At 40.0% G+C, this 15,784-nt stretch overlaps 1 protein-coding gene across 5 annotated transcripts in view; it reads right to left on the bottom strand.

The window, feature by feature from the left end:
• GGACT (gamma-glutamylamine cyclotransferase) overlaps positions 1 to 15,784 on the bottom strand; it is a 30,816-nt gene that overhangs the window by 12,539 nt on the left and 2,493 nt on the right. The window contains exons 1-2 of one of the 5 annotated variants that reach the window (XM_052664496.1): positions 8,069 to 8,119; positions 5,615 to 5,696 (exon numbers count right to left, since the gene is read on the bottom strand). The exons of 3 other annotated variants lie outside the window; for them this stretch is intronic. The gene's annotated coding sequence lies outside the window, so the exon portion shown is untranslated. Of the gene's footprint in view, positions 1 to 5,614; positions 5,697 to 8,068; positions 8,175 to 15,784 lie in introns of those variants that run through there. One more of the 5 variants, XM_052664497.1, reaches the window with a different exon arrangement.

Genomic DNA, 15,784 nt, shown 5'->3' with positions numbered 1-15,784 from the left:
CAAACGCTGCAGTAGCCACTCCATAAAGGAAAAAGCAAATGAAAGCTATCCACGGAATCATAAAAAAACCTGAGCTGGGAGAGACCCATGTGGATCACTGAGTCCAACTCTTTGCTCCACAAAGAACAACTGAAAAATCAGACTGCATGTCTGAGAATGCTGTCCTCACACTTCTTGAACTCCAGCAAGCTTGGTGCCATGACCACTGCCCTGGGGAACCAGCTCCATCGCGTGACCACCCTCTGGTGAAGAGCCTTCTCAGGATTTCCAGCCTGACCCTCCCCTTATGCAGCTTCGTGCCATTCCCTCCTGTCACCAAAGAGAAGATATCAGCACTGCTCCTCCGCTCCCCCTTGTGAGAAAACTGTAAGTTGCAGTGAGGTCTTTGCAATGAGGCCTCCCCTCAGTCTTCTCTAATTTTATGTCATTTTGTATTGCTGGACCCCAAACTGCACAAAGTACTTGGGGTGAGGCCACACCAGAGCTGTGTAGAACAGGACATTCACTTCCCTCAACCAGCTATAGCAATGCCATGCTTGATGCACCCCAAGATAGAATTGGTTTTCTTGGGTGCCTGGACACACGTTAACTCAATGTTGCCAATGTTTAATGAGAAATTGTTCAATTGCAACTGAGTCTTGAACTCTAAATGACATCAGCAAGGATGAAAATAAGGCTGTGGAGGTGGTCACACTAACCTAGAGGATAACTCATCCATCTCCTGTGCCACCACTGAGTTTGCTCAGTCTTTTTATACACAATCACACGACACACAAAAATGGCAAAGATAAGCATGATGCTGTTTCGGGACTTGCAGGTAACACTTAGGATTCTTTTTTTAAGTAAAAAAGCTTAGATAATTCTCAAGTAAACAGTAAATGGTAAGTAAATGGTAAGTAAATACTTTCCATGATAAGCTAACAGGGAATGGGTGTCAACACACTCCCACTCCAAAGCACAAATAAGAAAAAACAACTGTTTCTTCTGGTTAGCAACTTTCCCCCTAACTTAAAGTAAATTTACAGCCACCATTTACTATTTATTTTTAGACCAGAATGGATGAGATTCTGCTAAATACTATCAAGAAGTCTCACAAATGTGTGCAAGAACTTCTTTACAGTGAGGGTGATGGAGCACTGGAACAGGCTGCCCAGGGAGATTGTGGAGTCTCCTTCTCTGGAGACATTCAGAACCCACCTGGACACCTACCTGTGCGACCTGGTGTAGGGAACCTGCTTTGGCAGAGGAGTTGGATCTGATGATCTCTGGAGATCCCTTCCAACCCCTACAATTCTGTGATTCTGTGAACTCAGCATCATGTTTTAAAAACTGACTGCTTGCACTGCAAGATCTTGACCTAGAAGGTCTAAGTAGCAGACTAAGCAACTGTGGGCTGGGAGTTTCAAGAGGTGGTTCTGGGTGAACACTCCTACACTGTTACATCTAATACATTTCACAATGGAAAGCTGATTTTACAGATTAACCAATAACCATATATTTGAACTTAAGATATGATTAACAGATAATTTTAAACATAAACACTATCTCTGAAGTGTTGAAAATACAGTTGAAATATAATGAGTGGGAGGAATGACTGGGAATCTTAAGGTAGAGCTTCCATCCCTGTGTTATGGAAGGTTGTGGTTATCTGGAGAAAGGTAAGCACTCTGTTTTCATGGCTGATCTTAAATGAGTTTGGGATGCACTGGAACAGGTTGCCCAAGGAGGCTATGGATGCATCATCCCTGGAGGCATTCAAGGCCAGGCTGGATGTGGCTCTGGGCAGCCTGGCCTGTTGGCTGGAGACCCTGCACATAGCAGGGGGCTTGAAACTGGATGATCATTGTCCTTTTCAACCCAGGCCATTCTGTGATTCTATACAAAATATTACAGAATCACAGAATGGCCCAGGGTTGGAAGGGACCTCAAGGATCATGAATCTCCAACCCCCCCACCACATGCAGGGCCACCAACCTCCCCATTTAATATTAAACCAGGCTGCCCAGGGCCCCATCCAACCTGGCCTTGAACACCTCCAGGGACGGGGCATCCACAACCTCTCTGGGCAGCCTGTTCCAGCACCACACCACTCTCTCTGTAAAGAACTTAATATTATTAAAGAGTTGTTCAGATCAACTTGATGGTAAAGTGTTGTATTTACAGTTCTTGAAGAAATCAGTTCTTGAACAAACTGAATGAATCAATTCTATCCCCCTGCCCGAACATCATTCAGTACAGCAATCTATAGCAGCTTCCAATCTCTAAGTACACAAACATGTTACTATCCTGAACACCATTTGTCCTTGTGTTGGCAGCAAGCATGTAGGAACATTTGGAAATCTCAATCAATTTTACTTCTGTGTTAAGCAAATAATCACGTATTGATGCTAATTAAAAAAAATAAAAATAAATCTAATCATCAAGTTATACTAGCTGTACTAATAACGGCATAGGAAGGAGAGAAACCATACAAGAATTTAATGTTGTCTTGTTTGATATGGCTTGAAAAAATGGCTAATGAATAGATCACTTCTGATTTTCAACATGTGAACATCTATTTTAAAAACAGATCACGAAGTACTGTGAAATGTCAAACTTTCACTCGCTTCCCATTTACTTCCAGATAACTCTCAGCTAACACAAGTGTGCTTCTGAATACATAATGCATTACATTTTTTACTTTCAACACCTGGTGTCAGCAGAATAACGCTGTATATTTGTATGTAAGATGCTCTGCAGTTGTGTGTGCTATGATTTTAGGGCAGTAGTATCAAATAAAGTGGAACCATAGAAAACTATGGGAAATGATGGACGTAGATGGATTTAGTGGTTAAGTGACACATTGTTTGTTAACTGATCATAGCAGGCTATTTTAAAAATGAAACAAAGTTGTCTAAAAACCTTCATCCTTTACTCAAGGTTAAAGACAACCTGAAGTGAAGCAAAAAAATCATTCTGTATCTCTGAATTTTGAGCAAGCTTAATTTGCAAAAAAGCATTAACTGCTAACAATTTCTACGTCACAATTCAGCTGAATGCAATTTCATTTCTGTACTAGCAAACCATTACTCTTCTGTCTAGTTTAGGACAGCTGCACTAATAATCATTATGATGGTTTCACTAAGAACGAAGAGTGAGGGGAGTGTTTTTGTTTGTAGCTACCTGGATCTCTAAGACATTAAATAAAAAAAATCAAATATCAGAGATTAAATATACTTTGGTCCTTCCTTTCTTCCACCCTAACAAGAAAACAGTCAAATTAATGGAAAATGCCAAGACAGTCACCACGAGTAACATTGTACTTCATTACTTTAATGTGAAAGCATATTTTTTTTTTACTTTAAGATAATGGGCATAAGGGAATGAAAGCTTTTTCAGCTTTTGATGCTTATTTCCGAATCCAAACTGGATTTTGGCAGACATTTAGATCAACTGACATATTATCTAAGTTGTGCTAAGTTTCTTAAATTATAGCTTTTCAAATGCATTACTGAAGGAATCCTGAATTTCAGAAGAGTCATAAGCATCTTATACATGGAAAACTGAAAATACTGTACTGCTGTCAGAAGATCTTGATTCTATTTCAGAAGAAAATAATTTATCAGAAAACTGAAATAATACAGAAGAAAATGTGGTCAAGAGTTTTTTAATTCACTTGGTAAAAAAAATTAAAACGTACACTTCCACTAAGTATGAGTTTCCTAAAGAAAACTTTCCAAAAGCTGTATTGCCTTTCTTTGTTTTTTTCAGTGAGATACAGGGGCTTCTATGGATGTGGGTATTCAGGTATTTTAGTATTTTAGTTGTATTAGTTGTATATAGTATATTTAGTTGTATATAGTTAGGTATTTTAGCTGTATTTTAGTACAGCCACCGTGGACTTTAAAGCTAGAACAGAAAGGGTAACATGGTCAGCAGAATAATTTCCAGGTGAACAATGTTTGGTGGAGACCCCTATGCTCCAGCAAGGCGTTTACTACCTCTCAAATTATTTGTGCTGGCCAGCTTTTTGATTCCACAAAATCACATCACCTAAAAGGGGAGAGAAAAAAAGAAAAAAGACAAAGCTGCCTGTAGCACAAACCAGTGTCAACTGTTTTAGAACTCCCTGGCCCCTCATCTCTATTGGAAAGAGCAAAATAATAACAATAATGAAAATCAACAATTAAAACACAGGTCTTCAAGAACCCTTTTCTCCCAAACTTGCAAACATTCTGTGGCCATCTTAAGAAGCATGTACTTCAACTTGACAAGAACAGAAGTACAGCTGCTGAAGCAATACATAGATCAGAAAGGCTTGTCTGGCTACTCTTCTGAGCAGTTCTAGACATCTCCTCTCTGACCTGCACCCAGTGGGAGAGGCTGAGCAGAGAGAACTGCCTGGATGATTGGGAAAAGGCTGCCAAGGCAGCATTTGTATGGATCCACTCACTTTTTCCATCACTAATTCGAGAACCACAGAATCGGAGGGTTTGGAAAGGACCCCTGTACGTCATCTACTCCAACCTCCCTGCTAAGCAAGTTTCCTACAATAGATGGCACAGAAAAGTGTCTAGGCAGGTCTTGAATATTTCCAGAGGAGATTCCACAAACTCCCTGGGCAGCCTGGTACAACTGCTCTGTCACTCTCACAATAAAGAAGTTCTTACAAAAAAAATTATTAAAAATATCAATTCTGATGGAAGAAAAAAAGGGACGTACACTGTCCAGTAGTAAAAAGAAATATGCAGAGTGGACACAGAACTAGTTTCCTCTCTCATCAGGTGGTAGGATGCTTGGGTGCTAAAAAAACAATGATCTTTACCTAAAGGAAGGTGTTGTTTTTTGTTTTTTTTTTTTTATCTTGACCATGGAAAAACTTTTGATACTGTTATTCAAGATATTCTCATAAGCAAGCCAGAAACAAACAAACAAACAAACAAACATGATTTAACACAAACTGTTGGTACTTAGATTAAAAAAATGGTTAGAAATATGCATAAAATTTGGTACATTCGTTCACCCAGCAGATAAATACTGGCTCATCTGAAAGATGCAGGTAAGACCACAATGCAAAAGGCTGTGCACAAAACTAAGTTTTTGCCCTGCAAGTCTCTGCAGAGTTGCTGCTCTGCAGCAGCAATTCAACTAAGGTCAGCGTTGAGTTCCAAGATTAGTCAGGAATACTCAACTGCATAAACAAAATCTGGGGAAAGATAAGCTTAACAGAAGCTCTGTAGAAATAGATTTGGCAGTTATAATAATCATGAACTCAGCATGAGTCAACAACGTGGTACTCTTGGAAAAAATATCCCAATGTTTATGTACAAACAAGTGTATCATTAGTAAGACACATGAATATAATCTCCAACTCTGATCTGGTCACAAATAGAATACTACGTGTAGCTTCGAGCACCACACTTCCAAAATGTGATCAATTGGACAGAAGGGAGAGTAATCACAGGCCAAGAAAACATGGGGAGGTAAGACTCTACTGTGATCATTTGTTTTAGAGAAAATAGGTCATGCCTGTAATTATACAAAAACACACTGATTAAAAGAAGAAGCAGCAGGAAGCTTCAAACCACATCTACTTTTACAGAAGACCCAATGATCTTAAATTCCAAATACAGACCTTAGGAAAGACTGCTTTATCCACTGGTAAGCACAGTGCCTCAGAAGAGCCTAGAACATCTCAGAGGGCTGGGAATTCTCCACTGTAAGCAATACTAAGCAGTGGGTTAGTCAAATCTCTATTAGAAATAACAGTACTACTTCTAGGTTTGTGTTTTGCCAAGGAATTAGATTAGGTAGTCTCTTAGCTCTCCTTCAAAAACAGAGGAACAAACAGCAGGTTAATTCATATGCTCTGCATAGAAAGCAGTGCAGGATTTATTAAGACTGCAAGCAATTGATTCTGCAGTCCAGTCATTGGATCCCTTCTACCAACACCACGAGAAGAGACTTCTAGATCCTGCTCTGAATCTGTTTATAAGCAGGTTTATAGGCCTGTTTACAGTCACTGTGCAATTACTTGATTTCGGATTTTTTTCTTCCAAATAGCAATAAGCCTGAAAAGAGAACAAAATGTTGGATTCCTGCCCATTCCTATTCCACACAGTACCTGCCAACTATACTCAGAGATGTAATCCCAAATTTCTACATCTAATGCTCTTGGACCAACCAAGTCCTGCTTTTGCAGCTTCAAAAGGACAAGCTGCAACAAGATCAGATGTTCCTAGGAGACATGGGTTAGAGTCCTCCAAGGAGAGGGGCCATGAACCAAACTTCTCTAGAAAGACTGTTCTTAGTCCTGAAGCTGGTGTTGGTTGGAACATGTGTACATCTGACAGACATAAGGTATGCCCTGTTGAAAGGCAGAGCAGTGCCAGGCCAGCAGTACATCTTTGGCTGATAGAAGCACTGAAAGAAGGCAAAGTAAGAGAGTGACCCAGGACTCCACCACCACAGCCTCAAAAATAGCCTGACAATTCACTATTACCATTCCCCATTGGAAGCTTTGGCTCCTCAAGTAGAAAGCAGCAGAGACTTTTGCACTTAGAGTCTGCAAGACTGTCACCCTACTTCCCATACAGAACATAAAGGCAGCTACAAACCTGAACCTAAAAAGACAAGTCTTAATTTTGTCTATTTTACTTGTTAGATACTACTGTTTTCAGATCATAGACATCACATAATTTAGCCATAAGAAGATCTAAAATAATTGCTATTAGAGATTTTAAAAATATAAACCATATTTTGCTTACAGGCATATGTTGTATTTGCTCTATTGATAGCAAGCTGGTAAGATAAATCACTGATACAGATTAATTGGAGTAATTAACTGGAAATCTATAGCCTCACACAGGTTTCCTCCAAGCTGTCAATGGGGTAACTGTAGACAAGACACACAGAAAAATTTTGCACACACATTTTTTCCATGTGCTTTTTTTCTGCATATGTGATTGCAGTTAAGTTACTAGAGATTCACAGGTAAATTGTCACACACGGGCATGCATGTGATCCAGAGTCATGCCACAAATCTCTGGGGATATAATAATACAAAAGGTAAGCTGACACACATCTCTCAGAAAGAAAATCAAGTCATCGATTAGACTGTGGTAGCTCAGATGATATGCTACACAAGTTTCAGGAGCAGCAACTCTGCTTACAGCACAGAAATAATAAGAAGGTCAGATCCAAAAAGAGCTGCTGAAGCAAACAGTAATTTTGTGCATGCAGTTATTTTTTTACGGATCTCAAAATTATTGGGAAGTTGAATGATCTTCCCTCTTAGCAGCCTGCCTGTTCCATTGTCACTGACAACATTTACTAACATTTTTTCCCTAAAAACACTCCTAAAGCACCTCAACTAGCTGAAGTAAAAAGTCAGATGATAAAATTCAGTTAGGCTTCAGTAGGCTACTGTAGAGATCTGAAGGGGGGTGGGGGATGGGGAGGAATGTCAGAGAAACAATCATAGAATCACAGAATCATCAAGGTTGGAAAAGACCTAAAAGATCACCCAGTCCAACCGTTCACCTATTCCCAACAGCTCCCACTAAACCATGTCCCTCAACACAACATCCAGCCTTTCCTTGAACACCCCCAGGCTCGGTGACTCCACCACCTCCCTGGGCATCCATTCCAGTGCCTGACCACCCTTTCTGAGAAGTAATACTTCCTCATGTCCAGCCTGAATCTCCCCTGCCGTAGCTTGAAGCCATTCCCCCTGGTCCTATCACTGATGACACGAGAGAAGAGGCCGACCCCCAGCTCACTACAGCCTCCCTTCAGGAAGTTATAGAGAGCAATGAGGTCTCCCCTGAGCCTCCTCTTCTCCAGGCTGAACATTCCCAGCTCCTTCAGCCTCTCCTCATATGGCCTGTGTTCCAGACCCCTCACCAGCTTTGTTGCCCTCCTTTGAACACGTTCCAGAGCCTCAATATCTTTGTTACAGTGAGGGGCCGAAAACTGGACACAGTACTCGAGGTGCAGCCTCACCAGTGCTGAATACAGGGGAACAATCACCTCAATCCTCCATCCCATATGCAACCTCAAATATTAGCCAAAAGACAGACCACATTACCTGATCTGGCAGAGTCATGAAAGGCAAACTGTCCTAAGGGGAATAAGTATTACCTGCTCCTCTCCCCCAGAACCATACCTATCAGGTCACGTGGCTGCTGCACCACTCCGCTCAACTCTGTTTACAGTTTGGTTGCAACAACTCTGAAGGTCGACCACACGTGCACTCACAACATTAAAATGAAATTAAATACATCTGAAGAACATAGAACTGAAAGGCCAGAAACTTTATGCTCTAAATCTTGACACACTTCACAAGGATGGAAAGCGAAGCTCTTATGTGAATGCGTAACTAAAATATTTTCCGTGCTTCTGTGATAATAATTAACAAAATTCCAAACTGAATTACAGATCCTAATTGGGTTTTCACATACAGCATCACTGAAATGGAAGTCACATGTAAGACACGTAGTCTACAACTGGACAAAGAACAGAGATCAAATCATTTTTTGAATATGTAGGAATTAGAAAAATAACCTCACTGCAAAGATGAATCACGTACAAAGTTAAAGATGCTTGGTGCCACCCATTAACATAGCAAATTGCCATTAAGCATAGTTAATTAAAAAATCTAATCTACTAGCAGTAAAAGAACAGACTAAATGAGCAGATGGATTTGGATATATTTTGACCTAAATTTCTTGATATTTCAGGAAGATAAGTAAAGGTAAATATAAATAAGAATAAAAATGAGAGGAAAAAACAGCCAGACAGGGTATCTTATTATGAAGCCTCATACTAGGAAAATGGAAGGACACCAAAAAGCCTTTTTTCTCTCTTTTTACTGCACCTGTTTGTCTTCTCCAAGATGTTTGATGTTTGTTTGATTCTTTAAGCAGGTCTCTTAAAGGTTCATCTAGCTATAAATAATCACATAACTAAGAAATTCATTATATCAGGAACTACAAGCACAAAATACAGCCCATTGCCTAAGGAGAGCTTAATCAGATGAAAATGCCAGCTTAGAATATAATTTAATCTGTACGATCAATTTAAAAGTTGCCTTTCTTTTATGCCCAGCCTCTCCTGAATTTCACTCCTGTTAGAGGCAATGACTAAAGAAGATCTGCAGTCCACAGAAGTCAGAAAGATTCTTTTGTTTTTGAGCCCTTTATGTCACCTTCCCCACAGACACTCCCAACCAGACAAAGTTTATAAGCATCTAACTTTATGTTATTTTTCATATCTGAAATGAGTTTCAGAAAGATCTGGCCAGTGGCTGGATTCACATGCGGAAAGTTCTCATTGCTGCTGGAGTATTGGAATTACATTACAGTAAGCAGTGCAACCTTGGAGCAGGTTAGTGGTCCGATGTGGGAAACATGTGCATGTTATGATAAACATCCTGCTGGGATTTATTCCCTTTATAATTTTCAGCTAAGCCAAAATTAAGCCTGGGGCTCCGCTCCATAAATTATGTCAAAACATTTCCCTTATTTGTGTAATCTCTCATACAGTGCAGGCTAAGCTCTATTCAATCCTATCAATTCTTAATTGAGTTATTCTGCTGTTTCCACATCCAAACATAATAGTACCACCACATATCACATGTAACACAACACGAAACAGTCCTGTAGACAACAGGGTCATGTAAGGTAATGCAGTTTTAAAGCACTGCTTCAAAGTACATGTTGCCACACTCCACCTACGTGCTGTATGTTGCCACACTGCATCCCCTGTTACTGGAAATATTATGCAACGCTGAGATTGGATTCTCACTTACTCATTCTACAAAAAGTCTAAATTTAGTTGTAAATATTACCTCGAAGAAAATCAACAGCAGTTGATACTCCTGAATGTATCTGAATGCCAAGCTCACTGCAATGTTCTATTTCCCACCTTGTAATCTCTAGGTGGAACTCTTTTCTCACACTTCCCTTTTCCAACTCTTTGTAGGGTTCATAGAATCACTAAATTTCAAAAAGACCACTAAGATCATCCAGTCGTACCATCAACCCATCTCCACCATGCCCACTATCCACGCCCCACAGTGCCACACCTACTCTTCTCTTGAAAACCTCCAGGGACAGTGACTCCACCACCTCTCTTCAAAATCTGAACACTTTCTGAGAAGAAATTTTTCCTAATACCCAGTGTGAACCTCCTGTGATACAATTTAAAGCTGTTCCCTCGTGTCCTACCACTAATTACCTGGGAGAAGAGGTCAATCTCAACTCTCTCTCCCTTCAAGTTGTGAGAGATAAGGTCTCCCCTGAGCATCCTCTTCTCCAGACTAAACAATCCCAGCTCCCTCAGCTACTCCCCATAAGACTTGTTCTCCAGACCCTTCTCTGGACACGCTCAATGTCTTTCTTCTAGTGAGGGGCCCAAAACTGAATTTGAGGTGCAGCCTTGTTAGTGCTGAGTACAGAGGGATGACCACCTCCCTGTTCCTACTGGCTACAGGATTGCTGATACAAGCCAGGATGCTATTGGCCTTATTGGCCACTGGTGCACACAGCTAGCTCGTGTTCAGCCAGCTGTAAACTAACACCCGTAGATCCAGGTTGCTGTTTCTTTCCCCACAATAAGTGCTAGTACCTTGAAATTCAAGACTATCCACCTATCAGCAAAAAACCATGGCAAGTTTTTTTTTTGTTGTTGTTTCACCTTGTTGTTTCACGCTCCCCATCTTGTTCATGCTGTTTCATGGTCCCCATCTTACCTGAAGTTCTGCTCTACCCAACTGCTATTGGTTAAAATTGCCTTCAATTTTCCCTCTCACATATTCTCAAATCCTATTACCAAAACAAATCTGATCACAATGACTAAAACAAAATAAACAAAGAAATAACAACAAAAAGGCACCAACACAGTAATTTTCATTTCAGGTTATTACTATGAGTGCTTACACTGTATATCCCTTTCTCCAGGCTTCTTACATCGCTCTTCCTTTCCCATAACCATTTCATGTCATGGAATTTCCAGTTTCTTCAGGCTGTAACACTGACAAGATCACGGTGCCTTGCTATAGAAAACCTCTTTCTCGTTGCAGATGAGTTGGATAACTCTAAACAAGGGAGCAGATTCTGACACTCATTCACCATATTGCCAGCGTATAACCCCATAAAACCTCTGGAATAGGAATATCAGCAAAAGCTGGAGGCCAAAAGAATGTCATCACAAAAAAGAGGTATGAGTTATATAAAAGGTAAAAGAGAAGGCCAGTGCTTAGAAGCACAGAGATGGATTGCAGAGTAGAAAGCAATGACATTGTGCTTTAAAAGCAAAAAAATTATTGAGGTCCTAATGAAGGAATCAATATCCCTTAAAATAAATATCCCTTCACCGGCAAGCTGTGAAGATGTTGAGAGAACCACTTATTTTATTGGTCAACATCTTCTGGTCACACTTTTGGATTTGCAAACCACTTGAACCTGAAAATTTGCTTTCCTGCACTGCCAATTGATTTTGTAAGTTCTACTTTAGGAATCACAACAGAGATGCTAAATCAACAATTAAAACAGCCTTAAATACTTCCCATCAAGCTCAAAGCACATACTATGTGCTACCAGAATCCAAAATGTTTTATTATAGCTCCCAGAGCAAATTGCAGGTAATGCAGCTAGTTAAATTAGTTTTAAAAAGAAAACAGTTAAAGACTTAAAAGAGTTATATAAGAGTTAATTTCAAGAATTAAAAAGGAGTTAGGATTACAGCTGGGACTGGAGCCCTCTATTTACTTTGGCCTATCTACCATTTCCTTATACATTAAAACAATCCATAATTCCATAATTTATTCTAATAGAAGTTATTACATAATGAACTGCCACAGCCTTATACTCTTATCATAGCTAATGTCAACCTCTTGCTTGTCAGCACATCTAAATGCCATTCAAAGCAACTACAGTCACCATTCTTCCAACATAAGAAAACAAGACTCTTATTTCTCACTCACTACTTACAGTCTCACTTCCAGTATTATTTTTCTCAGCAATGTTTTGAAGAAAATTGGTTTATTTCTATTTTCTTTCTAGCTTTCAGCCCTTGTACTACATATGTGGGATGTATTTCTCCCGATGGGAAATAATATAACCTGTTACTTTTGATTTCTAGAGAAATCTACACATTTCTGAGATCTTGCAACAACAAAACTCCTACGACAGAAATCGGAGTGATCAGAGTGGATAGAATCAAATTCTTTTTTTTTTCCTTTTTTTTTTTTTTCGGACCCTATCTTGAAATCTAAGAGCCAAATAAATTAATATCTCATTGTGGATAAGAGATTATTACAATCGCATACTGATTTTAACACTAAATTTCTTTGTCTACAAGAAACCCTTGGGTTCCATTTAAAAGAACTCAGAAATAATTTTATTAAAAAGTTCTTACGAACCACAGAGCAGTACTCATTGCACCTGGCTACATTTTTCAAAGTTGGGAACCTTGGCTGGCCACTTAGACTTTACCAGCAGACGTGAAGAGACATGAGCTGAATCCCTCACCATCAGCTACAAATGAAATTCATGCTTTAAATGAATTAGTAGATAATTAAGCAAATATACTACCTGTCAGAACGGTATGGTACTCAGTCCCTCCTGCATAATTTGCTTCTATACTCCATCTTCCAGTTTTTGACTTTCAGATGCACTGAAATCCCAAATACTAATAAAACCAAATGGAGGCAGTTGCTTCAGGCTTCTACCTATTGCATGTTATCAACTAAAACCACAGATGAGGAAAAAAATCAGTTAAAAAACAAGCTTCAATCTTTTAAATAGTTCATAAAACGAACATAAGCCTTCATCACCAGCAGAATTCATGAAGGACACAATCAAAAAATAAAACCTCGTCAGCAACTGAATGGCTGAACTACTCAACCTATATACTTGAAAATATCAGCCTTCTAGCAGCACTGTGTAAAGTGTGCGTCGGTAGAAACAATAAAACCTGGTTATGTAATTGAAGTACTATACACAAACTGGTCTGCCTAACAGAAGGCAAAACCTGACAGGTGACACATTTCACTAGACATGTAGACAACCAGTCCCTGTGACGCAGATGGCTGCAGCAGAGATACAAGCTGATGCAAGGGATTTGGAGAAATACAGGAGAGGAAAGTGCAAGTGTACAGTCTTATACCTAGAGAAAAGTAACTGCACGCACCGGTACAGGTTGGGGGATGAGCTGCTGGAGAGGAGCTCTGCAAAGAGGGACCTGGGTGTCCTGGTGGACAATAGGTTGGCCATGAGCCAGCAGTGTGCCCTCGTGGCCAAGAGGGCCAATGGCATCCTGATGTGCATTAAAAAGAGCATGGCCAGCAGGTCAAGGGAGGTGATCTTCCTCTACTCTGCCCTGGCAAGGCCTCACTTGGACTACTCTGTTCAGTTCTGGGCTCCCCAGTACAAAAAAAAACAAAACAAAATCACAGGGATTTCCTGTAAAGAGTTCAGCAGAGGGCCACAAAGATGATTCTGACGAAGAAAAGCTGAGAAACCTGGGTCTGTTCAGCCTTGGGAGAAGAAGACTGAGAGGGGATCTGATCAATGTTAATACGTATCTAAGGTGTGGGTAAAGGGACAAGGTCAAGCTCTTTTCAGCAATGGGTGGTGACAGGACAAGGGGAAGCAGACACAAACTGAAACAGAAAGTTCCGCACAAATATGTGTATAAACTTCTTTATTTTGAGGGTGACAGAGCACTGGAACATGCTGCCCGGGGGGTTGTGGAGTCTCCTTCTCTGAAGACATTCAAGACCCACCTGGACATCTACCTGTGCGACCTGGTTTAGGGAGCCTGCTGTGGCAAGGGGGTTGGACTTGATAATCTCTACAGGTCGCTTCCAAGGCCCTACAATTCTTTGATTCTGTGAAAAGCAGACCACTGAGTGTAGATAAGCAGTGTGACTAGATTCTCTGACACATCACTACATATCTTATTCATCCCTACCTCAAGACTCATGAATATACCCTCCTGGACAAAGGAAGCTAGAAAGGTGGCAAGCATCCTGCACTGCAACAATGGGAGCACCCACAGTAGGCAGAGGGAGTGGGTTATCTCCCTCTACTCAACACTCATTAGATCATATATACAATATCACATCCAGTTTTTGGGTACAAGGAAGATACTGACAAACTACACTGAGCTCAAGGGAGAGTCACCAAGACAACAACAGGCAGGAGATCCTGACTTGTGAAAAGAGGCTTAGGAAACTGGGTTTGTTCAGCTTGCAAAGAGATGACTCTTGGATGACCCAGCAGTAGTCTTCCCACACCTCTGAGATGATTTTCCATAAGAAGGGAGTTTGACAAGCAACAAACATAAACTGAAACAGGACAGGCTCTGTCTTGACTCATGGAAAAGGATTTTAATGATGAAGACAACCAAGCATTGGAGCAAACTGCCTAGTTCCTATCCCTGCAGGTTTCTGAGACATACCAGGTATGGCCCTGAACAACCTGCTCATACACATGATCCTGCTTTGAACAGGAGGTTGCATGAGAGACTCCTGAGGTCCTTCTCAGCCTGAATTACACTGTGGTAAAGGTAGTGGGACTATATCAGGCCAGATAGAATGAGTAGAGGGAAAGACAGCAAAAGGATGTACAATCACTCTGGTATTATTTTATGACGTGTATGTTCAAAATTGCAACTGTGCTAATGCAGAAAATGCCCCACAGCTGAAGTCTGGTGTGCTTGGAATGACATCCCTCGCAGTTACAGAGTAAATGTACAGGTAACAGTAGAAAAAGCAGTGCTTTAGGGAAAAGGATGAGAAATAAGAATTCCACTTGGCCAAGGACTTCTGTCAGAATGGCAGTAATACAACGGTAACTTCAGCTGTTAGTAAAAGTCCCAAGCAATTACAGTCAAACACTGGAGAAAGAGATGGTTGTACAGGTAATCCCAAAGAGAATGAGAGAGAGAAATCAGAAGTGACAACAATACTCAATAGGCTTTTCCCAAGATGTAAAATGCAAATAACTGACAAACTCAAAGAAATGAAAAGAGACAAAATCTTAATGTAAAGGGCATTCTTGAAAAACACTGTAATGGTAAATCAATAGAATGGCCTTCTTCAGTGTTAATTGGTTTTTGGAAGTGAGGAAGAGAGGAGAGCTGTTTGACATGGTCCATAAAATGTAATTACATTTTTGGAATGAAAAAGAACAGAAAACTCAAAATAGCCACAGACTTGATTTAAGCATTTACTACTGCTTTCAACATTCTAGCAGAGAGAGGGAGAGAAAATGAAGGCATTACACCTGCAAACTCAATGACATTACTACCTTTATACATTTACTCTGTCCCTTGTTGTTACCTGTTTAATATTTAACCTGTTAATTTAGCTTTACAAGATGCAAAAAAGAATATGTCCATACAGAAAATGCTTCTTATGGCAAGTGTTCTCTGCTCAAGAAGTTCATATCACTTAAAGTGTCGCACAAACTTCATATTCAATTCTACCTAATGCATGACAGTTATGAAAACTACTTGACCAGATTTAAGCTTAAAAAGCATTTTCTTTTAGAGCACGAGAAGTATACAAGAGGACATGAATAAGGAGAAAAAAAAAAAAAGTTCATTGCTCCAAAAAAGAGAGAACATACAAACCACAGTGAAAAGAGATGCTTTTTTTTTTTTTTTTGCTACAAAGAGTAACTTAACTGTTTATGTTGTTTATACAGAAAAATATTTTGGGTAATCCATCAGAGAGCAAAAATGTATCAGAGTCAGTACCAAAAGGTGAATGCTACAACATAATCCTGAAATTTAT

Source organism: Tympanuchus pallidicinctus, unplaced genomic scaffold, assembly GCF_026119805.1.
Source record: "Tympanuchus pallidicinctus isolate F22 unplaced genomic scaffold, pur_lepc_1.0 scaffold6, whole genome shotgun sequence".
Taxonomy (NCBI): domain Eukaryota; kingdom Metazoa; phylum Chordata; class Aves; order Galliformes; family Phasianidae; genus Tympanuchus; species Tympanuchus pallidicinctus.
This window is presented reverse-complemented; position numbering and strand designations above follow the sequence as displayed.